This window comes from Conger conger, chromosome 5 (assembly GCF_963514075.1).
Source record: "Conger conger chromosome 5, fConCon1.1, whole genome shotgun sequence".
Taxonomy (NCBI): domain Eukaryota; kingdom Metazoa; phylum Chordata; class Actinopteri; order Anguilliformes; family Congridae; genus Conger; species Conger conger.
This window is the reverse complement of record NC_083764.1, coordinates 38,224,756-38,250,633: the sequence shown is the minus strand read 5'-3', so window position 1 is coordinate 38,250,633 and position 25,878 is coordinate 38,224,756. Positions and strand designations below refer to the sequence as shown.

General features: G+C 39.5%; 1 protein-coding gene across 1 annotated transcript in view; it reads left to right on the top strand.

Annotated features, from left to right (window-relative positions):
* LOC133128722 (receptor-type tyrosine-protein phosphatase S-like) overlaps positions 1–25,878 on the top strand; it is a 205,929-nt gene that overhangs the window by 18,901 nt on the left and 161,150 nt on the right. The window lies entirely within an intron of this gene.

The window sequence follows — 25,878 nt, the reverse complement described above, 5'->3', positions numbered from 1 at the left end:
TTTTGTAACTACTAACTACTGTACTGACAGTAGCATTGTTATTGATTGCTTGCTAGCTAGCATTTCACCTTTTATTTCTCTGTGTTTTCCATAGTTCTGTATTCTGTTCATTCATTTTCACTCATCCATTTCACCTGTCTTCAACTTCTGATTATCGTGCTCACCTGATTATCATTCCCCCCTCATTATCTGTCTATTTAAACCTTGTTAGTTTGTTGCCGGATTGTAATGTGCTCCTGCCATACTTGTCAGCGGTATTGCTGTCTCTGTTTTGACCTGTTTTGTGCACCTTTTGCACTGCTTTTTGGATTACCCTTCTGTTTGTACTTCACCCACTGTGTTTGGACTTTGTTGATTTTGGATTTCGTTTTGGTTTATCTGTCTTATCTGACTGCCTTTCTGTTAATGAACTTTTGCCTGTGACTACGACCACATTTTGGATTACCTGTATTATATCTGTTTGCTTGGTTACTGAACCAAGATTACTGCATTGCCTATTACATTCCTGTTTGCCCATGCTGAACCATTGCTTGTTTGACCTGCCAGTCATTTAATAAAGACTTATTGGAAGATTTGTGATTAGTTCCTGGGTTCTACACCCTGACACTGAATATTTTCAGAACCATATGCCATACACAAACTGTTGCAAGTTGTATTCATTAATTTAATGTTAAATGTTTTTCTTCCAATATTGCTTTATGAAAATCTGTTGCCAACATTACGATAAAATTATATCACATTGTCTTATTAATAATTGAAGTTGAACTCTAATAGTTTAATGAATAAACAAATTCATATTGAAAATGTTTCTCTTACTTGACCATGGCATATATAAATAAATGAGCTACTCAATTGTATTTTAAAATCGGGTATTTAGTGTTATAATAACACCAACTTTCATCAACTGGCAGATGCAGCTGATAAAAAGATGCAAGCGATATTTTAAATTTGAATGATAAAGTCTGTAAAAAAGCATTGTTTAAGGGGGGATCTAACCCCCATCTTACCCTACTACTGAGACAGTATGATGGTGGATGTCATGGAATGGATACAGCTTCTTAATACATAAATTACTTAGCAGACTTTGTTCCGATTATTCGTGAAAAACTGGCGAGCTGGTTGGGAGGCATTATGAGAAAATAGTCTGTCAGGGAAGACACTTCATGGCACAGTTTCAATCCATTAATTCACAACTCTATTGATGTAAGAGGATTTGCAAGCAAGGTTTATCAGAAGGACAAGTGTCATAGGTGCAGCATTTCACACAGTATGGCCTTCAATATTAATGATGAGCCGGGCTATGAAAAAGAGCGGTGTCTGCACAGTGGGAGGTTTACTGTGCTCATGGCACTGATGCACTGGATGGGGGCAGATAACCTTGGCAATTAGCATGTCTCCTCCGTGCATGCATTTAGGGGATTTCTGCTAGTGATGGGGAAAAAAAGATCAAGAGTGAAAGAACGGGGATTTGGTTTCTGGCAAAGTGAGGCCCCTGCTTTGACCTTCCTTCTGACAATTCCCAGTCATTCGGACTCTACATCCATTCAGCAATTAATTATTCAGAGCCAACATTCGTTATCTGTGCCGTTCTCATAGGGAGCCCTTGTCTTTGGGAGAGAGTTTTGTCAGTCCCTTGCTTCTCTTCTTTCTTCCTGTTTCCTGTTTTTTCCCCTCTGGCATTCTATTTTTGAGACCTATGTTTTGAAGGTCCCCGTTGCGGTTGTCATTTATATATCCTTAGTTCTGGTGTCAACGGTTTCCCATTTGTCTGGTAATTCTACTTTAATGATTCATCAGGACATCTCCTAGTGATTACTGAAGTGTACAGTGGACAGTTGGAATGGTTGGATGCTTCCCCACCAGGTTCCCATTAGTAAAGTCGCAGGGAAAGACAAGAGGTCATACCTTAAAGGAAACAATTATGTTACAATATTGACCGGTGCTTAATTGACTCTGGTCTCACTTGGAAGACTAAGTGACAGATTGCTGCTCATTACTGGTCCTGCCACCAGTTTGAAAAATACATAAAATGGATGCCCAAGGTGGATGTGAACAGAAAACAAAGAGAAACTTTCTAACAGTCTGGAACCTTCCAGGCAGAAGAGCAGGCAATTGTTACAGTACATGCAGGAGTTTATGTTTCTGACAAAGCAAGATGTAGAGCCAGATTAAATCAAATGCACTTAAACTGTTTAAAGGTCAATTAAATTCAATCAAACCTTCTGGCATATCTCTATAAAGACTACTTTGTAGGCTTTATTGAGGTATGGTGTAACAGAAGTAAGAGGACTATACTAATGGAAATGAGTTTATCTGTAATTTATTTTACATGTTGGTTAAGTGAGGGGTTTTAACTGTTGATACACTTGTGTTCGGTATTCAGAGTGCCAGATATTAAAGGAGGGTGTTGACGGTTAAAATTGCTGGATTCAGAAATTAACCATATTTTACTTTAATCTTCACTTCTCCAACAATTACAAAAAAATAAATGATTAAAATGGATTCAATGTAAGTACAAGATCAGCTCTTGTGTTGCTTAAAAATATAGTCTAATATTTAATGTATTTTTTTCCAAATACTGTCCTATTGCACTTTCAGGTTTTATGAATTGGTCAACAAAATAAATGCAAAACATATTTATGATGTAAATAGAATATTTAACAACATTATTTTTTAAATGGAAGACTTAAAAATTCTAACATTGGCCTTAATTGTACTGTTAGGGAGGTTGAAAGCTTTGCCAATCTTTTTGTTTCTGTGTTACCTTTTTGTCCAGCTTTTTTCCTCTGAACAACTTAATCTCAAAGTTCCACAGGCAGCTGCTTGGTCGTCATGACAGCATGAGTCATTTGATCTCCATTTCAGTTGTGAAATCTCATCAATTCAGTGAAATTTGCAGAATCGGACACACATGGATTCAAAATCAACATAGATGGCCCTCATTAATGTATACAGTCGGATTTCAAAGAAATTAAATACACCGATGTTCAGTTTAGGTTGTAAATACAAAGAATATGAATATTAATCAATCAAGTCAGGTTCAGGTTTAGATTTTTAATATAATTAAATATTTTAATATAAAGACCTCTAAATACTTTAAAATTACAGAGTTACTTATGTAGAAGTAGAAAATAAAATTAAAATATATTTTACATTTGACAAAAATGTATCTGCAATGCAGCAATAAATAAAAAATAATAAATTGGGGGGTGGGGGTGAAAAGGGCGCTGACAGGTAGTTCAATATGTAGTTTGTATCTTTAAACAGAAGTCCTTCCTATTTTTCCAGAACCTCTGCAGTCTGGCTGTAGTAACCTGAGGGCAACCTGTGTGTGGGGGACTTTAAAAGGCCAGAACTGAAAAAGTTTGCTTTTTGGGCCTCCAGAGACTGCATTTGCACAGAATTTCATGCCATACACATGAAGTAAATAAAGCAAACCCCCACCCAGAAAGAAGAAGCAGTTTATATCCATTTTTTGTATTCGGGGCTGTTTTTCTTGCTTACTCCATGCTCTTCGGCATGAAAAACAAGCTGTCATCTGCAAGATGCACTAAAACCATGATGCTTTTTGAAGCTTCTGGAATCATGTATTCTTCCAAGGGTGTATGGATGCAAATAGTCAACATTTCAAACAGTAAATCCACAATTAACGAGGGACAGGAATTTTGAGACAAATGCCTCCATGAATGACACTTCTTAACTTGCCCTGAGCAGCTTTTTACCTTCAGCAGTATGCCATATTTTTAAGGTTGAATGCAATCGCAGGCTTTTTCATTGCACCTCCGAAGAGCCCTCTGCTGATTGCCTGCAGTCCCCCAGGGAGGTCATATTCCATAAAATATTGACTGAGAAACTGAGCACACAGTCATGTGTGTTTATGCGTGAGTCTACGTGTGTGTGTTTAAGTCCATGACTAAACAATATATGGGCCATTAGATGCCTACTCCAGGAGGTTGCGCCACAGAACCTCTTGGATTTTGCCTTTTCTGTATGTTCATAGACAATGGTGAGATATAAAACTCTTGAAAAATTGAGCTGCATATGACATTTTGCTTCGCCGTGAGAGCCATTTAAAGTTTGATGAAAAAAACGTGTCATGGCATGAATGACTCATACGTTTATATATTTTGAATATACTGTCAACCGTATGTGTATAGGAACTTTCTTAACAATACCATGACCCTTTAACCCGCACACCAAAAAAGTGTCATTCTGTGTGGTAGACTGTAACAAAACCTATGGACAGTAATATGTTAGTGTGTGCAATACTTTTTACATTACAACGTTTAGCCGCAGAGCTCATTTTCTGTAATCCAGAATACCTGTGTAGTGGGCCAGCCAAAGCTCTTTATGAGGATGTTGGGTAAAGAGTGGTGCTTTGTTCTGGTTTGGGAATGAAGGGTCTGAAAAGCTTTTCAGTGATGACAGCTTCAGTGTGTGTCCCATGCCATTGACTGAGGTGGAATGGGAATGACAAGGCACTCTCAGTAGATTTCATTATTCTCGATGGAGTGGCCTCTGTGTCAGCCCTCTTCAGGGCCCGTTGCTAGGATGTTGGCAGGGAATTTCCTGCCTCTCTGTGACTATGAAAGGGCTCTTTTTCAGCCAAATCTCAGGGATTGGTCGGGGCTTTGTAAGGTGGAGGGGAGGAGGAAGGGGGTCTGGGGTGCCCCATCTTTCTACTGTGAGACCCCAGCTGATTGACAGTAATTGCTAGTATTACATAGTATCCTGTCCTCCTCTGATGTCTCAATCAATGACTGTAAACTCAAAGAGCCCTTCTGTATCCCTACTCATTGTGTCTTGTTGGGAAACAGAGGCACAGAGTAAAAATGACTTTGTCTCATTCGCTAATAAGACTGGAGAGCTGGCAGGTGTACACAAACATGTCTGCCGCACTGTAGCACCAAATTCAACATAATAATTTTCTTTTTTCTGATGTTCTTATTTCACTTCTATTATTATAAAATGTTTTTAGAGGACCCAATTTCACTTAATAACAGTGTTTCTGGTTTGAAGCCACTTTTATTATTGAACATTTTACTGGGCAATGCAATGGGGGAGTAATGGCCATGTGTGGATTTAGGTGTGGGGCAGGAGGGTATATTGCCCCCTTAAACAGGGCTTCATATTAACATCACCTAGTGGCTAAGGTACCTGACTGGGGCCAGAAGGTTGGTTGTTCAAGCCTCGGTGTAGACACAATAGGATCCATTCAGCTGTTGGGCCCTTGAGCAAGGTCCTTCACCCCACATTGGAGGGATTGGCCCCTGCTTAGTCTAATAAATGACAAAAAATAGGGATATGCAGGGTTGACGATAGACTATGGTGGCACTGCCCTGCAATAATACATCAATAATGAAATTATGATTGTTAATTAACTTTTTTGCAATGTACAGAATGCAAATGTCGTTTGGTCTTAATATGCAGTCCCTCACCCCAAAGACAATGAAAAGAGGGCTTACCAGTCTGATTCCCTACTACTGAACGTGAACATGAACTGTTCTCAGTTGATAAAATTTGCTCTTTTGTTGGCTATTAAGCCACTTTAACATGACACAATACATCCATCCATCCATCCATTATCTTAACCCGCTTATCCTGAACAGGGTCGCAGGGGGGGCTGGAGCCTATCCCAGCATACATTGGGTGAAAGGCAGGAATACACCCTGGACAGGTCGGCAGTCCATCGCAGGGTACACACACCATTCACTCACATGCTCATACCTACGGGGAATTTAGACTCTCCAATCAGCATATCTTTGGACTGTGGGAGGAAACCGGAGTACCCGGAGGAAACCCACACAAACATGGGGAGAACATGCAAACCCCACACAGAGAGGCCCCGGCCGACCGGGATTCGAACCCAGGATCTCCTTGCTGTGATCTCCACTGCACCACCTGTGCTGCCTGACACAATACAATGTCTATATATTCATTGTACCTTTCAGAAAATTTAAACAAAGCTTGATTTCAAACCAGGGGCAACATTGAACCATCAATTGGGAGGAATTACAAAGATCTATTTGTCCTATTCTTCCTCTCAGGTGTGGTGACACTCCACCTCTCATATGCCCTACAATTAATGGTGTTGGCCCTATTTGTGATTTCATATCAGGTAACTCAATCTTTTATGCCAGGAGCAGTTGAAGGGGAAGGAGATTCCTTGGTTGTTGGAGGAGCAGAGTGCTATTCATCAAAGTGTTATCTGTGGCATTCCTGAATTTGTTCAAATCACAAACAAGACTCAATTATTTTGATGGACAAGCTTGTAACCTAAACAGGAACTATATTTTTATTGGTGTCACTTGGTATACATTACTCCTGTGCTTCATTACTTTTGGCTGGGGAGCAGGAAGCCAAGTGGAAGACTTGACATTTGTGGAATACAAATAAGTGAAGTTTACGCCACGCACAGTGGAATCACTCACAGGAGCAGAAATACAATATTTAATATGAGGTATTTGATGGATGTGAGAACTCTCTATGTTGCTAGACTGTTAGCGAATACTGTGCACCTTGCAAGGCCATGATTTTATAAATAATTCCTGTAACTGTCAATGACTGCTATATCCAATCTTCTTGTTAACCCCATAAGTATCGCTCCCAATTCGTAAACAATTGACATTCTATCAACCTTTCTCTATCAGCCATTTTTTAGTTTGATAAACTAATATGCATTTGGTTTGCTGGACCCTTGCTATGAAAAGAACACCGTATGTCTTGTAGTATTTGGACTTCCAAAGTGCATAGAAGGTGAGGTCCCCCCACACTTGTTTTGCCACCCACATGTTACAAAATCAGGTACTGTTGTTGTGAAAGCAATGGCGTCTTAAAATAAGTTACACAGATGGAATTGGAAGTTTTAACGCTTTCAAATGGTATATCCTGTTAATGAAATGAAACCGTAGTGACTGAAAAATGCACCATGAAAAAAAAAATGAATGCAAAAAAACCCACACTGGTCTAACCATGGGCAGGTGAGACATAATGGCTTAATTTCCGAATTATTATAATTATTTTCATTAATGTTGTCTCAAAGGTACAATGCAACGATACTTGAAGCATAATTATAGTTTATGTAATTAGCTTAAAGTAAATGGTAAATGGGCTGCATTTATATAGTGTTTTTATCCAGGTACCAATGTTTATACAGGTACCAATCAGCTTGTCGGGAGAAATTGGGGGTCAGGTGTCCTGCTCAGGGAAACTTTGACACCCAGGGTGGGGGATCGCCCCAAATATTCTCAAGTAATCCATTTTTTCACATGGGAAGGGCCTTTGCATTTCTATCATTTGCATACCTTTACATACTGAGAGCTGCATTAATTTAAATTCAATAAGGTGATTACAAAACAATAAACAAGTGTTTAATAAGGTTTTGATCCTGAACTGATTTTAGCCTACTCCCTCTAGAAAAGGCTATTGTGTATTTTCCCTGTTGATCATGGCACATGTCACAAATCCCAGCAGGTTATTTAACAAGATTGTGTTTCCCACATAATAAAATGCCCAAACACAGATTGAGATTTTTCACCAATATGGCAGAAGCACATTCAACAGGGAGGTAGGTCAAACCTTGAAGTGTCAGGTCTGAGTCTGTATGTGTCAATCCCCCTTTCCAGTCAATCAAATGGAAGAAAAAAAATCTTTATTGACTAAATGTCCTGTTTAAACTGTGACATGCAGCATGGATTGCAGAACATGAAGTTAAGAGCTGCTCATGCTGGTGCCTGCATGATGGATGGGAAGATTAATCTCTGTTAATTTAATTTTGTTTATTTCATGCAGATTGCAGTTGTATGCATCTTTGGGTTTTATTTGAGAAGTTATTCTTCTGATCTCTTCCATGCAGTAGCTTAAGATATTTTGTGCTAGTCCTATAAAAGTGTCAATAATTGCCTCACAGCAAGCAGGTCCTGGGTTCAAATCCCATTCGGCCGGGGCCTCGGTGAAGTGAAATTGGGTCCTCTAAAAACATTTTATAATAATAGAAGTGAAAAAAATTTATGAAGATCAATAAGAAGATCTGAAAAAAATGTATATGATATTGTTGAATTTGGTGCTACAGTGTGGCAGACATGTTTGTGTACACCTGCCAGCTCATCAGTCTTATTAGCGAACAAAACATTCAGGCCTCATTCAGGCAACTTCTGAATTGTAGATTTTTGTTCTCATATTGAAACATGATTTTTTGACGTAGAGAAATGGTATCAAGGATTGTTAGAATATGCCTTTTACTGTCTGAGTCTGTGATTAGGTCAGGGTTGTAAACCATAAGCATGGCATGGAGGAACCTACTATTTTATTGCCCTGCATTGCAAATAAGATGCTGATAAGAATCTAAACTGCTGTTCTCGCTAGCAGAGTCTTTTTAACAATATGGCATCGCCATTTTGCGTCACAGTTTTTTGTATGATATAAATATTAACGCAACAATAGTTGTTATTGGATGGGGTTAATGAAATTAAATGTATTTCACGGGAGCGTGGATGCTAGAGTCCGTTGTACTGTACGAGAGTCATGGCAACCCACTGCACAGATTTCGCTCGGACTCAATTGGCTTTCCCACAGTTTACTACGGGGTGGAGGGCAAAAGCTGATTTTAAGTCAATGGGCACTAACCATACCACAGAAAGACTCTTCTTCTGTCTGCAGGTCTTTCTCTAGAAGCACGCCTACTCTTTCCATGCCTATTCCTGCTGAAACGAACATTCATGACAGTGCTGTGTATCACAAGGAGACAGAACAGGTGGGTCCAGGTGCAGTGTAGAATTTATTGTACCATGAAGGTAGCACAATCACAGAGAATAATCAAGAAACAGGTCATACACGGTGAGTCAGAGAAATCACAAGCAACAGTCTTTCATGAGGAGTAGGCAGAAATCCCAAAGAGTATCCAGAACCAGGTCATGAACAGGGAGTTAAAGAATTCACTAAGAAACTACAGGATAGGGGAATACAAAGGCTCAGTATAACAATACTACCTCACAAGGAATGTACAGGCACGAAATGTTTAAATATACACAGAAAAAATTTGAAAACTAACATAACTAATACACTGACCATACAGGGACAAGGGGCAAGGCAAACACCAGGAACAGGAAGTCCATATACGGGCTCAATTGGCAGGACTAGAAAAATACAAGAGAAATGGGCACAGGTGAGTGTGATCAGTATTCAGGGGACTGGGAGCATGAACAATGGTGACTGGGGGAATGGGAAACTGGAACAGACTAATGGACTGGGAGATAGAGCTGATGAGGTAGATGGACCATGACCAGATGTTACATGCTGATGCAACAGTCTCACTGGCCAATTCTGTTTTTACATTGTGTGTAATTATGCCAGCATGTAAGCAAATGCAGCAGTTGTGAGTGTGGGAACCAGCCTTAAAAAAATGATTTTTTCTTGCTCTTTGGCCTAATTCCCCATCCCAAGAAATGCCTTAAGAAGAGTCCAGAATCTTTGGTGTCTGCCTTTGGTGTTTAATGTGTGATTAATCCCCTGATTAGCATAACCCCCCTCTCCCCAGCCAATAGTAGACACTGATCTGATAGAGAGCATCTGCAGATGGGTGAGTAGTGTCACCTGAATGCCCCCCATTCTTATCTGTATGTACATCATGCTCAGTGAGAGAGCACCAGGTAACAAAAAAGCAAAATGCATTGAGCAATCTCTTTGCAAAGCTTATGAAGAGGTGTTAACATTTCAGTGGAGATTAGGTGCAGACATGTTTCATTATGTTAGATTATTGTCTTGCCACATCATCCACTTTTGATGCAGCCTCAGCTCACAAATGCATGGTCTCATCTGATATTTGTCTCTAGAACTTGAGATGGGAAGCTGTGTCTTTTTTTGAGACCAGTAGTTTCTTCCTGAATATCCTCTGACACACGCTATTCAAAACTGCCATCAGCTGCAGTGATTTTCTTGTGACTTCCCGGATGATATCCCAAGTTAATTTTGGGCAGGACGACTTCTGTGTCACTGTGGATGAAATTGAATATGCTTTCTGAAAATGGATGGATGGAGCCCAAAATTAAATTGTTTTATAACTCTCTTCTGTCTCTTTTGTCATTTCCATGGGGGGCACAGGGGATGCATCCCCTCCAATATCTGAGAAAGCCTTATCTGCCCCTATATTGAAACTAGGCATTGCCCTGTCCCTTCTCTCACAAACTACAGCAATAAGCAAAAGGCTAGTTTTTCACTTTTACTTTCTGACTTCAAAAAGTAGCACCCAAATCCAAACATGGCACAAGTAAATTAAAGATCCATGATAAAAGCTGTTACTGGACAGCAGGATATAGGCTAGTATATACTATCAATTCGATAAAAATATAGGCGTCATGGTGTTATGATAGTAATTGAGCGTTCCATTTGGGAATCATTTGCTATAGTAGCACACCATGCGACTAGATACTTATGCTAATGCATAAGGGAATTGCCTTTGTCTGTGATGATTCGACTGAAAAAATCTTTGTCCTAGAAAGATTCTCTGGCCGATGCTTCAACTAGTCGACCACTGGGGGTCACCGCTAGTAATATTTATGGCTTTATGGCAAGCTATCTTGAGTAATAGGTAAGGCTGATATTTTTTTGAGTTTATTTTTAATAAACAAATCAGGACATTTTTTGGGTTTTATTTTTTATTGTTAAGAACGGGTGAAAATCGGATGGAAAATATGACATTTTTTAAAAACAGGTGAAAATCTCATTATAATCATGCAAATTTCCGGGACATTAATTTTAAACATTGGCGTAATAATGACAATGTCATTCTAAAATACTAAGGAACCCTGTTTAATCCCTTAAACTGCATGGCCAGAGTGCATTTATTTACATTAAATCCTTTTTAATGGCAAAAACTAACGGTTCTATTTATATAAACTATTTTACGATCCATTGTTTTAGCAACAACTGTTCCTAATTTCATAATATGTACGACCTCAACTTCTATGCATTTTAGAACTTCACATTCAACATGAATCAGGCTAAAATCGGTTACTTTTTCTAGCTTCTGTCTCCAAACCATAGTTGGGAGAAACAGGGGAAACAAACCTTCCTTTTGGCTTATAGGGATAGTTAGCTGCACTGTTCATCTCAGTAACAACACGACTTTCTGCTGCAAAAACCAGGAGACCTGAGGCATTTGCTTAGTTTATTGCACTGAAAAAAATGACACTAACTCCCTTGTACTACTAGCTATTCTCCACGACCATGCTCTCTTTCAAAACACTCAAAATAGAAAAGAAACAACAACCCCCATGATTTCTCTTTTTCATGGCTGTGTGGCCATGTGCTACAGGTCTGCAAATGGAAACAATTATTCGGTGGTGGAGTCTGGGGGTGACGGATACTTTTTGTTCTAAAATTCAGGGGAAGAAAACTTATCCCTTATATCATGGGGCTTAACTGTGACAGCTCACTTCATTGTGAGAGTTTCTCCATCTGCAGAGTTCGCAGAACTCTTTTACAAACTTCAAAGCTGTCACAGGTTTGCAAGATGGTGTTTCATAGTGGCTTTTAAAAAAAATAAAACCCAGCAAAAGGGGTCCGTTGTATTTGTAAATCTGTAAAAGACAATTTGCTCTGTGCTTGGCATTGTCCATCTTAGCCACAAGTGGTATCGATTCGCTAAATAATCTGCGCACCTTGATCTCAAGGCTGGCCTTGTTCTCAATTGGCAGTTGATTGAAAGGAAACCACAAAAACCTTAGTTTGACACCCCTAATTCAAGGAGACAGCAGCCTTGGGTGTGCTTTAATATCCTACCACAGTGACTTGGGGGTTACTTGGCTTGAGTGGGTAATTTAGCAGTGTAGGCCCTGGAAGAGATACAGTAGCGCTGACTGGAGAGGAGCCTGTAGGTCTATAGGACAGGTGTGGCTACTATGCTACGAGTGGAAGCAAATGAGGACACTAAGGACATACTGAACCAGAAAATGTTTCCCCATTTTTTCTCTGGGTTAGTAAGTAAAATAAATCAACCCAACAAACAGAGTGAGAAAAACCTGCAAGCTCTCCCTTTATAAAGTACCTTACAAGGGCAAATGCAAACACCTGGGCTAATCAACCTCAGGTTCCTATGCGTCTGGACGTCTCACGGACTGGTCATTTTTCTACTTAGTTGTGGGGATCCTGGTTGTTGGTTGTTGTCATGGCCAGTATCTTTATCAGTTAACGTTGTTGAAAATGTATATACTTCTTCCATCTTCATTATGCCCGTCAATTGCTGTTTTGTCATTTTCATTTGCCTGAACTGCTTTTGTGTCAGTGGGCAGTTCTCCTTACTTTCAGCAATTAGGACCGCACTGAGTTTACCTGTCAGTCTGTAATTTAATTAGTTGAAGGAAACCGCTCCCCTACACTTCTTGGCACTGTAATGCCCATGTCCAGGTTTCAGTGCTGCCACCTAGTGCTTAAGCCTTAAGGGGTCACTTTTCCAAAATAAAACTAATGGCTCGATATCCATCTCTCTCCCTGTTTCTCTTTTCGCTCTGTTTGCTTCCTTCCACAGTTCTTTCACAATGATTTTGTTAGACTGAACTTAATCTGTAACATAATATGTATATATAATGCAATATGCTCAAGAATAATTTGATTCAACGTTGTTTCATAATCCTCCATTTAATCACGATCACCTTTGCTGGTACATGTAGGTTTAAAATCGGATGGTAAGGTTTTTGATATGAACACATAAATTAGCAGGAGTACCAACCCCCAAACCAAAAAAATAAATAAAAGATTGGGAACATTAACTACCCAGGATGTAGAAAGGCAAACACGCTGTCAGACCTCACAAAACAGTAGACGACTGCACAACTGTAAAGGGCAGAAGTCAGGGCCCAAAACACTATGCGCTTTTAGTGCTTCTCTCTGTTGAATGAGTGAGACAGGCTCCACGCCAGTCCTCCGGAAACGTAATCCCTGCAGGTCTCGTGGGGCTCGGTCTAGTGTAGCCTTATTTCCTCATTTCTTCCCCTTCCAGCACTTAGGCTTCAAATGAGACCAGATGAGAGCAGACACAGAGAACCCTATAAGAGCTGGACTTTAATAGCGATTCTTTAAAAAGAAAAAAAGGACAGTACAGTTATCACAGAGCCGTATCACTCAATTGAAATTGTAGCACTCATGGGAATTTGCTGAATGTTTTAAGAATGGAGGCGGGTCTATTGAACTAAAATGGGTTGGAAATTATCCCCAACAGTAATTTATCTACAGTAAGTATTTAAAAGGAGAAGCTCACAACATACACCCCCACACATAATCAAACGTGATTGTATTCTCTGTGAATACACATGATGATTCCAGCTGAATATTTTCAGAAGGCTCTTGTTACTGTTATTAGTATTGGCATTGGAATTGGCATTTCTAACTAGTACTGATGTTCTTTGGTGTGTATGCTTGCATCATTTATGGAGCTCAGTCCTTCATCTGTGGAGAATTTTCATAAAATTACTTTCGTAGCTTTTGAGTATAGGCACAGAAGCTGGCTATCATGTGACACGTGTGTAATGTTTAATGAAAGCAGATGAGAGGGGCTTATCTGGGCTTTACAAACCCCAGGTTGTATCAGGCAGGGTCGAAGACCACGTTCAATACTGTGCCTATCAGTAGACAATGCCAGAATTGGCACCACCTCACCTATTCTTATTCCCAAGGATTTATTGCTTATAATTAACAATTCATTATTAGTTCATTAATTATTGTTTTTAGTGACTGAAATAATGCCTGAATTTAACACTGAACATGTATACATAACATACGTATATATAGTCTTAATACCACATTTAGTAATTGGACTGAACAAGGTTACAAAAGCATCTTTCTGTTTGGTCTTTTTTACTCACCACTGCTTCATATTGCTCTCCCCGTTTTTAAATTTCTCCTTTTTTGGGAGCTTAGCTAGGTTCAATAGGCACAATTATATTCAAATACAAGCCTCTAGTGCTGCCACGTTTTATCATGTGTAATTATGGAATTCTATGCGCGGTCTTATTTATTGTAGACATAGTACCTTGGCAGATATATATTGGTCACAAATCTCTATAAAGAGCAATTGAATTGAATGTCCCCTTGTTACTGGAACACAGTACCAGGGCACACAAGCACAATGGAAATAATTTATTATAATGAATCTGCCAGTTTCCCAGTAGGGCCGCATCTGCGGCTGGCTGCTGCTTTGAATGTCCCACTGTCACTGAAGGGCACAGAGATTTATTTACAGAGTCCAGCAAGGCAGTGCAGGCAGGGTCAAATGAAAGCTTTCAAAATGCATGTGGTACTGTGAGATGAAAATGAGATGTTTGTTCTTTATCTTATCTCTTTTAGAAAGTTAATACATTGTAAATATATTGTCCAAAATTAAAGGCATACCTTTTAAATAGCTGTGAACTAACACAGCACTTTAAAAAAAAAAGGAAAGCAAATATTGCCTTCATCTTTTAAAAACAAATTTAACTCACCCAAAGATATGTGTTGATCCATTCCATTGCTATTACTGCAATAATGCTCTCGTTCTTTTGGACGACTACAAGTGGAACGACTCTTTCTACCAAGGACTGGTTTTTAAGTGTACATACAGTGCAGTCCATAAGTCCATATTTGGACAGTGGGAAAATGTATGTTATTTTGGCTCTGTATGCCATCACATTGAATTTGAAATGAACATGAATTCATATGAATATCCTTGAAGTACAGACTTCCACCTTTAATCTATATATAATCTATAATCCATATCAGGTGATTGGATCATGGGCAGTACCTTTTAGGCTCCACACTTTGCTATTGCCATCCCATGATACAAGTCAATCTTAATCTCATCTGTCCACAAGACCTGCAAACTGTAACCTGGCCATCCTGTTTTTGCAGCTAAGAAGTGGTTTGCATCTTGCAGTGTAACCTCTGCAGATTTGTTTGTGAAGTCTTCTGCAAAGCCTTCTCCCTGAGACATCCACGGCTGCCTCCTGAAGAGTGTTTCTGATCAGTCGGACAGGTGTTTGAGGGTTTTTCTTCATTATTGCTAGAATTCTTCAAATATAGAGGTCTTCCTTGGCCTACCAGTACTCTCTTACCTCAAGAGTGCTCTCTTTCTTCTTAATGATATTCAAAACAGTTTATTTTGGTTAGACTATTGTTTGACCTATGTCTCTGACTGCTTGGCTTCCTTGACTGTCATTGGCCAAACTTTGTTCCTCATGTTGACAAATGTCAGTAACAGACTCCAGAGGCAACCAGAACTCCGAGAATCAAGTCTAGACATTGAAAGCTTCCATACACGTACATTGATAAAGTGTTTGAATGCGCCTGTCTAATCAGAAACAGCTAAGAAGCCAACTGTCCAATTATATCCAATTATATGTATAAAAAGGGATGCCATTAAAATACAGATCACCTGATGGATGGATGTAAATACCCTCAAATTTAAAGGCAACAGTCTGCATTGCAACCTCATTGTCATTGTTTCATTTCAAATCCAAATATTGAGTACAGAGACAAATATTTCTGGGCTGCACTGTACATCCCATGGCATTTCAATATATTTAATATGTTGTGTTTTTAAATATATCTTCTTTATTAAATGTGAAATTTATTGTCAGGTGACATTTAGCTAAATATATTGGATGATCTATTCTACCGTATATCAAATATGGGTACATAAAAGAGGAACCAGTTGATATTGATTCAGGTTTTGAGAGTACATTTGAAAGCTCAAATTTAATCAAGAGTGGTTATTTGGGTTTAAACTGATTTCTATCAAAAATCATCATAATCTTCATCTGGAAGGGCTGGACGGATTATTGAATCTAGTCCATGGCAGTGCTAGTGTAATGCTCTCTCGGTGCCCAGGGAAGGGGGGTTTCAGTTGGCTGGAATCACAGCATCTCAATGCTGCACCAGTGACCTCTGTTGGTTATTTGGGCCCAGCAAGTCCAGCTGTTGAGTTACATGTGAAGTGTCTTCCTCTGGCTCATGTTTGTGTGAGCCTAACTTGTGAACTATGTTGTAATAAGATAAAGTGGTCAGCATAATTTATTTTGGAGGACAACATATGGGCAATTCCACAGTAATGTCAACCTGAGCATGAAAAAATAAACGTACTTACTTCCGAAAGTAAACGACTTTCACAGAAGTACAGAGCCAAAAGAACAGAAACTGTACCTCTGTCCAAATACTTACAGACTGCACTGTAGTCCTCCATTTCAGGACACCATAAGTTTCAGGACATATTAAGGTTATAAATAGTAAAATAAAGTAGTCATGTTAAATACTTTATCACATATCTTCTCTGGTGATGCTTTTCCAGGTCTGTACTAAGCATCTTCAGCTTCAGATTTTTTGGGTGGTTAGTTGCCTTAAGTTCTCTTCAGCATATGAAATGCATGATTGGATTCAAATGGGATGAATGATTTAGCCAGTCAACTTGAACTCTCAAGTTTTAGCTTTGAAAAACTGCTTTGTTGCTTTAGCAATCTGTTCAGGATCATTGTTTTGCTACGGAATGAAGCATTGTCCAGTGAGTTCGGTGTCATTTCCTTGAATTCTTGCAGATACGAGGCTTCAGAATTAATTCTGCTGCTGCTATCCGCAATTAATGAAGGCAAGTGAGCCAGTACCCGTGGCAGCAGTACATGCCTAAACCGTGAGACCCCTACCACCTTATTTCTGAGATGAAGAGGAGGGTGGGGGGGCTTTGGTTCTTGGGCAGTTCATTTTAGTCATCTTTTTCTCTTGCCATCACTCTGCTACAAATCAACCATGGTCTCCTATGTCCACAAGACCTTTTTTCTAGAACACTGCATGTTGTTTTATGAACTGTAGCCTGCGGCTAACTAGTGGTTCTGGTTAGTGGTAACTTGCAGTGTAGCTTCTGTAGTTTTGTTTGTGAGGTTTTCTGTGCACCATAGTCACTGACACATTCATGCCTGCCTCCTGAAGAGTGTTTCTGATCTGTCAGACAGGTGTTTGGGGACTTTATTATGATGATAATTTAGAAGTCTTCCTTCACCTACTAGTTCCTTTGAGATTACTTCTTAAAAATGTCCAAAACAGTCCAATGTGACCATTTTGAAATCTGATCAGAGGTAGGCTAACAACAGGAAAAACATGATATAGTAGTCATATTCGTCAAAAGGAGAGGAAACATCATAAAAAGTGATGTCCTTCAACACCAAGAGGTTGATGCAACACTTTCTGAAGTCACTTGTTAAGCAATCAAGAAAATTGTGTTCTGTAATCATCTCAATTATTCATTCATTTACCACATGGGTGTACTATTGTATGCAAGAAGTACTGGTGGGGGAAGTTTCTGTTCTCTCAACACACCTGATTCAACTTATTAACTAATCATGGTCTTCAATCAAGACCTTGATTAGATGAATCTGGTGTTTTAGTGCTGTGTTACCCTGCTTTCAAGTTGCCAGGCCGTTAGTTTTTTCCAAGTTGGAAATACATCAACAACTTGGCCATCTGACTCATTCACATTCCACATTCCCATGCTTTGTGGTTGGACAGTTGAAAGAAAGGTTATATGTGTCTCCATGTTAGTTACTGTTGAACTGTTTACATTCAATTTTTTATTTCATTTTTTTTTTATAAATGTATTTATTCCTTTAACAGGTACAATGAAATACAATAAACAGTAAGGACTTTTTTCTTTTTGCCCCCCCTATATCCCACCCCTGGTCCCACATATAGTTTTTACAATTACAAAAGAAAGAAAAAAAAAGGATTAAAAAAAAGGATACATACCTACATATACACATATATACACATACATATACATACATATATACACACATACATATTTATATATATACATACACATACATCCATATACATGCATACATACATATGATAATAAGTTAAGGACAAATAATAAATAAAATAAATAAGAATAAATAAGAATAATAATAACCAACTCCTCCTTCTTGAAACACTGGTAAAGTCAATGATAAAACAAAAGAACATGCAAAAAAAAAACAAAAAAAACAAAAAAAAAAACACAACAATGTAAATGATTTTAATTGTATTGAAAAGTATTGATAGAGTGTGCATCAGTGATGAGTACTTTATTTACCCTGTAGTGTCTTTAATTTAATTATGTAATCAATCATAGGGCCCCAAACAGACTCAAATTTTCCAGATGACCCCCTCAAATTGTACTTAATTTTCTCCAGGTTTAAGAACTTCATGAGGTCTTTGAGCCATAGAGACGCTTTGGGGGCGAGTGGTGACTTCCACTCTAACAATATTCTTCTACGTGCTAATAAGGATGCAAAGGCAATACTGTCCTTTATTTTCCTGTTGATTATCTGACGACCTGGTAATACTAAAAAAATGGCCATTTCTGCACACGGTGTTAACATCATGTTTAAAGCCTCAGCAAGGTGTTTGAAAATGGCTGTCCAGTAACCTTGTAGACGAGGACAAGACCAGAACATGTGCGTCATGTTTGCTGGTGACATATGACATCTATTACAAGTATCTGTGACACTGGAATACATTTTGGAGAGTTTGTAGTTGGTAAAATAGATGCGGTGGACAACCTTAAATTGTATCAGATTGAGCCTGGAACAAGAGGTACTGTCATTCACTCGGGTTAATGCACCATCCCAGTCATTGTCATCTATAACTTTTCCAAGTTCATCTTCCCAATCTTTTTTAATTTTTTCAAGAGAGGCCTCTGTTCGATGGGAGATTAAGGTGTAAATTTGGGAAATGAGGGCTTTCTGATTTGTGGGGATGTCCAAAATTGAGTCAATTACTGAGTTAGGAGGGATATTGGGGAATGAAGCGTTATTTAGTTTAACAAAGTTACGGACCTGGAAGTATTGAAATAGATGAGAATTTGGGAGGTTAAATTTTTCACACAGTTCATTAAAGCTACAGAAGACATTGTTAATGTAGAGGTCCCTTAACCTGACAAGGCCTGACCTCTGCCATAAAGAAAAGGCCATGTCGGTGCCGGGAGGGAGGAAAAGATGGTTATTACAAATGGGACTGTGGTTCGACAATCCCTGGAGTCCAAAAGCAACTCTAAATTGAGACCAAATTCTTAAGGTGGAAACAACAATTGGGTTACATGAGAGTTGGGTTGGCCGAATGGGCAATTTAGATGTAATCACAGCCAAAAGTGAAGAAGAAGGACAGAATTTGGCTTCAAATTCACACCAACTTAATGTCGGTTCCTGGACCCAGAGAGTCATTTTGTGTATATTTGCTGCCCAATAATAATTTCTTAGGTTAGGAAGTGCCAATCCACCTACAGATCTAGGCCTTTGTAAGAACTCTCTCCTGATCCTGGGGGTCCTGCCCTTCCATAGAAAGGAGGAAATGAGTTTGTTTATTGGACAAAAAAATGATTTTGGTAAAAACACTGGCAAACATTGGAAGATATTCAAAAAGCGTGGAAGCACAATCATTTTAATGCAATTTATCCTCCCAGCAATGGTTATATGCAAACTATTCCACCTTTCAAGGTCCAATTTAAGCTTGTCAATTAAGGGTGGGAAATTGTTTTTATACAGATCTGAGAATTGTCGACAGATATTCACACCTAAATACTTGAAATTGTTTCTAGACATCTTAAAGGGGAGGTACTTATCAGTTATCAGAAGGGCTAGATTGTTTACAGGAAAGCATTCACTCTTTGTAAAGTTCAATTTATAGCCTGAAAAAGTTCCAAATCTGTTTAGCAGTTCGATTGTCTGGGGGATGGTACTTATTGGGTCAGAAATAAATAATAATAAGTCATCTGCATATAAAGAAAGTGTGTGTTTCGAACCATATCTGAGAATTCCTTGACTAAAACTGGCAGATTTAAGCGCGATAGATAAAGGTTCAATCGCTACGGCAAATAGCAACGGACTCAAAGGGCACCCCTGACGAGATCCTCTAGTAAGTGTGAAATATTGGGATTTCATCCCATTAGTAGTTACGGAAGCCTTAGGTGAAGAGTATAAAAGTGATATCCAGGATATAAATTTAGAACCTATGCAAAACCTCTTAAGGACCTCAAATAAATACCTCCACTCCACCCTATCGAACGCTTTCTCCGCATCCAAAGAGACTACCACTTCTGGTGTCTCAGTGGATGCTGGAGAAAAAATAATGTTAAGAAGGCGACGAATATTAGAGTGTCGGTTTTTCATGAACCCGGTTTGGTCTGGTGATATGATGTTTGACATGACCGATTCAAGCCGTACGGCCAACACTTTAGCTAGGATTTTATAGTCCGCATTTAAAAGAGAGATGGGGCGATAAGAACTGCAATCACAGTTTTCTTTACCTGGTTTTAATAGTAAGGTTATTGAAGCCTCAGTGAGAGTTTGGGGCAGGGCTCCCTGTTCCAGAGAGTCATTGAACATTTTTAAGAGGAGAGGGGCTAATTTGTCAATAAATTTCTTATAGAACTCTATTGGATATCCATCTGGACCAGGGGCCTTGCCACTTTGCATTAGTTTAAGCGAGTCTACAATTTCACTAGATTTTAAAGGTTGATCCATCTCAATCACATGAATAGGAGTTATGGCAGGAAATTCCAGGTTATCAAGAAACTGTATCATGTCTGTGTCATCAGCAGGGGACTGTGAGGTATATAACTCAGAGTAGAATATTTTAAAAGTTTTGTTAATGACAGATGGGATTACTGTGAGTTCACCTGAAGGAGTCCTAATTTGTTTAATTTTCTGGGATGCTGATTGACTCTTAATTTGGTGTGACAAAATACGTCCTGCCTTCTCACCATGCTCATAAAGAAATCCACGTGATCGCAAAAGTAACTTTTCAGTTTCTTGTGTTGAGAGTAAGTTGTAGTTCATCTGAAGATTTTGCCTTTCTTTATCTATTTCAGGAGATGGAGACACTGACAACTTGTTGTCCAATTCTTTTATGCTTTCCATTAGCTGTTCCTGTTTTTGTTTTTTCAATTTATTTTGCCTTGCAGAATAAGATATAATCGCTCCTCAGACTACCACCTTTAATGTCTCCCAAAGTAGAGATGGAGATATGAAGTCAGAGTTGTTAGTTTTAAGAAAATCATCAATCACTTTTGAAATTGCTTCACAGAATCTATCATCACTTAACAATGTGCAATTAAATCTCCAGAGGGGGCGTGTTTTTTGTAAAAGTATGAACGAGAGGTCAAGTAACAATGGAGCGTGGTCAGATATCACTATTGTTGAGTACTCTGTGCTTTTGACAGCAGAGAGAAAATAATTATCAATAAAAAAGTAATCAATTCTAGAAAAGGTTTTATGGACATGAGAGTAAAAAGAAAACTGCTTTTTATTAGGATAAAGAAAACGCCATGGGTCCATACTTCCTATTTGATTCATAAATGATGAGATTGCTTTGCTTTCTAACATTCCTGAGCAGACAGGGCTCCTGTATCTACAAATATGTCTGTAATGTAAAAAAATAATCAATGCAACTTAATAGAGGGAATTAATTAGAGGGTAGCAGCTCACCTATAGCAGCACCTGGATGGCAAAATAAGTAGCCTATAGCAACCATACCTAGACCATACCAAACAGACAGGCTTTAACGCGCAGATGAAGCCGGTGTCTCAGCATCCACTAACCGGTAGGAGCGACTCGCTGGTCGTAGAAGTCCTGGGCTTTTTGCGGAGAATCAAGGTAATAAATGTCATTTTGAAACGAAACCTGAAGACGGGCAGGATGCAGCAAACGGAATTTTATTCCCTTCAGGTACAGAGAGTTTTTGACGGCATTGAACGCACCTCGTTTTTTTGCCAGAGCGGGAGTTTACATTCTAAACTAGCAATCAACTAGTTTTCCTATTTCTGTGGGTTGAAATGCGAGGAAATTGAATGCTGCAGTACTATAGTTATCCCACAGGGTTCATCCATCCATCCATCCATTATCTGAACCCGCTTATCCTGAACAGGGTCGCAGGGGGGCTGGAGCCTATCCCAGCATACATTGGGCGAAAGGCAGGAATACACCCTGGATAGGTCGCCAGTCCATCGCAAGGCACACACACACCATTCACTCACACACTCATACCTATGGGCAATTTAGACTCTCCAATCAGCCTAACCTGCATGTCTTTGGACTGTGGGAGGAAACCGGAGTACCCGGAGGAAACCCACGCAGACACGGGGAGAACATGCAAACTCCGCACAGAGAGGCCCCGGCCGACGGGGATTCGAACCCAGGACCTCCTTGCTGTGAGGTGGCAGTGCTACCCACTGCACCATCCGTGCCGCCTCACAGGGTTCAATAAAGTATATCTTATCTTATCAAAGAATTTGTATCTCTGGTTCACTTATTGTGTAAATTATGTCTTACAGTTCACAGAGGACTTGGTGATTTGTTCAACCAAGAGCGAGTACTCACAGGCATTTTGTGCTGCATCTAGAATCCCAATTTCCCTGACTTGATAATCTGACATAATGAGTCTTCATGTGGGCGATTCCGGTGGGAAACTTGATTAGACCAACAGCACTTTAAAGCATGGTTGGACCAAAAACCTGCACCCAAACCAGGCATCGACAGGCTCTTCAGTTGGTCCTTAATTGCGTAATTGTTCACCTTGTTTTGGCTGCTTTTCACTCATTACTGAAATTGCTTAAATTATACTTTGAGCTGAAGTGAAATAATTTTAAACGTCTCCTAGGTCGTGTGCTCAGGAAAAAAAAGCTTGTTGCTCTAGTGATAATGTAACAGGGCTGACACAGCAGCAATAATGTAATGCATGTTACATGCCTCGGATAATTACTCAACTTTGCTGAAGCCCAGTTTAATATAAATGCCACTATTGCAATTATCTGTGTGGAGCCATCCACAATTAAACCAGACAAAGAGTGGCAGCAGCCAGGGATTATATGCCTGAGCATAAGACATATTGAAGGAAGACAAGAAACCGTTCAGCCCATTATTGCCTGTTAAAGGAAGATGTGATCTAAGAGTCAGCCCATACACTTGCAAATATGTCATGAGTCACATACTGACTTCCCACAATTAGTTAGCTTTGATTATGTTGCTGTTTGAGGGTCAGTATGAAACATTTTATACATTTATTTATATTCACCAGACCTAGAACTGGCATGTCAAATAAAAAACTATTGTGTCAGGTCTGGAGATCAACACAACATAACTGGAAAGGAAATAATCTTTAATTTCGATACCGGTTAAATTAAATATAGGTTTCAACACAAACATGAGCAAGGTTGGTGCATAGAAATTTATTCTTATTCATTTTCAATTACAGCACCAATTAGGTCATGTTAGTATGCACAACCTGTACTTAAACATAATGGGTCAATTGCAGTGTGCCTCGCTGGAGTTTAAACTGCAGGTTTAAACCTCTAGACGACAGATCTGCATTTCAACTGGAATAGCTACATCTTTGTCCACAGCTTTGGATATCTGCTCCAGTAGGTATGCAGATCTGTGGTCTGGAGCTGTGGTTTAAACTCCTGCTAAGCACACTGCAATTGACCCAATCATTTTTACAGGTCTGCTTTGACCTATTTTCACTCTCATTTATTTCTATGCATGCAAGCACCCAGCTGGCAAAGGGGCAGATACCCCACCAAGGGTATAACAAGTCAAACCATACAGGTGCTGTGCAATGCCTGTTATATAACCATTTCACAGACATAATCTTGGGGTTAGTTGTTAGCAAAGCAGCATAACCCCACACTTATTTCACCAAAATACATTGTTTTTTGGTATTACGGTTGTGAAAAGGAAAGAAAACAGCATGCAGACTCAGAACATGTTTCCTTGGCCGTGACCCAGAGTTCAATTAACTTGGGAAAAGGCAACAAGGGCACTGCACTTACTGGACACAAACTTAATTTAGGACTGATATCTGCCTCAACTGCAGTCTAAAGTTAAAACCAATTATTTGATAAATATCAATATTCACTTTAGGAAAGTGAAATGACATCTAGATATTTGTTCCTACTATAACTTTTGCTTTTCACATACCTGCAGTAGTAATAGTAGGAATTTGGCTATAATAGTATTTCCGAAAGCAAATAACCTCAAAAGTTCACTTGCTCCACTGTGAATAAATTGCTAACACTCTCATTCTTCTAACTATAGCCTAATTGAATTTTCTGTCAAAATGAAACGTAATTGTGCTTGTATGTCATTGTAATTGCTCTAGCTCATTGCATAAACGTTCACTGCCAATTTGTGACAGTAAAGACAAACATGCACTGCCCTTAGCACAGCTTCCTTTCAATCTGCGGTCTGCCAGTTTGTAAGGTGAAGTGGACAGTAAGGTGGAAAAGACAGTAAGGTAGAGGAGAAAACAGTCGTTGGACACCCAACTGACCTGAGGCGTGTCACCGGTGCTGGAAGAGACAGACATGCCGGCATCTGAAATTGCTCTTTCCCTGGGCGATGCTTCAGCTAATTACGCCACCCTGGGCAGCCTGCCAGTCAGCACTGGCACAGAGTAGATTTGATAACAGAACATGCAGCCTATCCACACACTAGAACTGTGCCTTAACAGGATGTGTCATCTAGTAGTTGTTCTAGAATGTTCCTTGTGTAAGTAAATATGGCTAGTTCTCATGCTGTTGACCTGTCCCAAGGATTTGAATTATCGATTTTGGACTTAACATTATATGTACTATATCTGAAAATCTTCATACAGGATGCAGGCTAAGCTTTGTGGCTTTTAGCCCAGTTTCATCTTCTTCACAATTGTCTGGGCACCATGACCGTCTGCCATCTGGCCTGACAGTCAGTAAAATAACTTTTATGTCACAGGTCACAAGTACATTTCTGGTCAAAACAACCACCTCAATTCACCACTTCTATCACGGCTGATGAATTGTCTGTCCCTTCCTTAAACATGTTTTAGTTCTTAGCAATAGGTATTGTATTTGTTTTGCTGATTTAGCGCTCCTCTGCCTGTAAAATACAGTGTGGCCAGTGTCCTGCTCCTCTGTCTCTGGTCAGCATTCCCTCTGCTCCCCGTAGTGCTGTATTCAGACTGATTAATGAAGCATCTGACTCTGGAACAGCCGTGTGCATTGGAGCACTGGTGCAACTCAGCATATGCGGAGATTGAATGCTGCACGCTGAACAAATTGCCTGGGCACTCATCTCGGCAGTAAGTCTGGGACAGCTCTGAAAAAGACCCTGCCCCTACCCCAGGTGCTGCGTGAGGCACTTTGGCTGTTATGATTGGGTAGGCATGCATTAAAGCCTCCCGTCAGGATGAGGGATCGTGTCTGCCTGCTGGCTGGTTGTCGTGGAAACAATGCCCTCCAGGGGATCCTTTAGCCCGTCTGAAGGCTGTGCAGAAAGATCAGGGAATGAGAGGCGAGAGGGAGCAGGGGTGGAGAGAGGAAAAGCTCCAAACGGGTGTCAGCTGCAAACAAAGAGCCATAAACTCGAGACACGCCCTAATAAACAATACAGTGAATGGAGACAGTAAATCTATCCGGATTGTAGTATTACATTAAATAATGGCTTACATGTCCTTTTTCAGATATACGTGGGTTAAATATTAACGTGCAATACAACTGGATATTTATAGAAGTCATCCACAACATGCAAAGGCACATGCTCCAGGAGCTATGACAACAGCAGCCAGTTTAAAGTCAGTTCTTTAAGCACAACGCCATACTGCTGCCACTTTGTTTCATGAACTTCTGTATAAGTATACAAATGCTAATTTACAACAAAGCTCATTCGCTCAGTATTCACTCCACAGTGTCAAAAAGTGAACGCTGAGTAGTTGGTAACGACTTTGTGTAATAAAGTAAGCCTACACCCCTCAGGGTAGGATAATTACTGGCTTACTTTGGGGGTGATGGAATAATGATCAGAAGGCAACCAGGAACTTTCAGATTCGCCTTCTTCATTCATCAATTAACTCCTC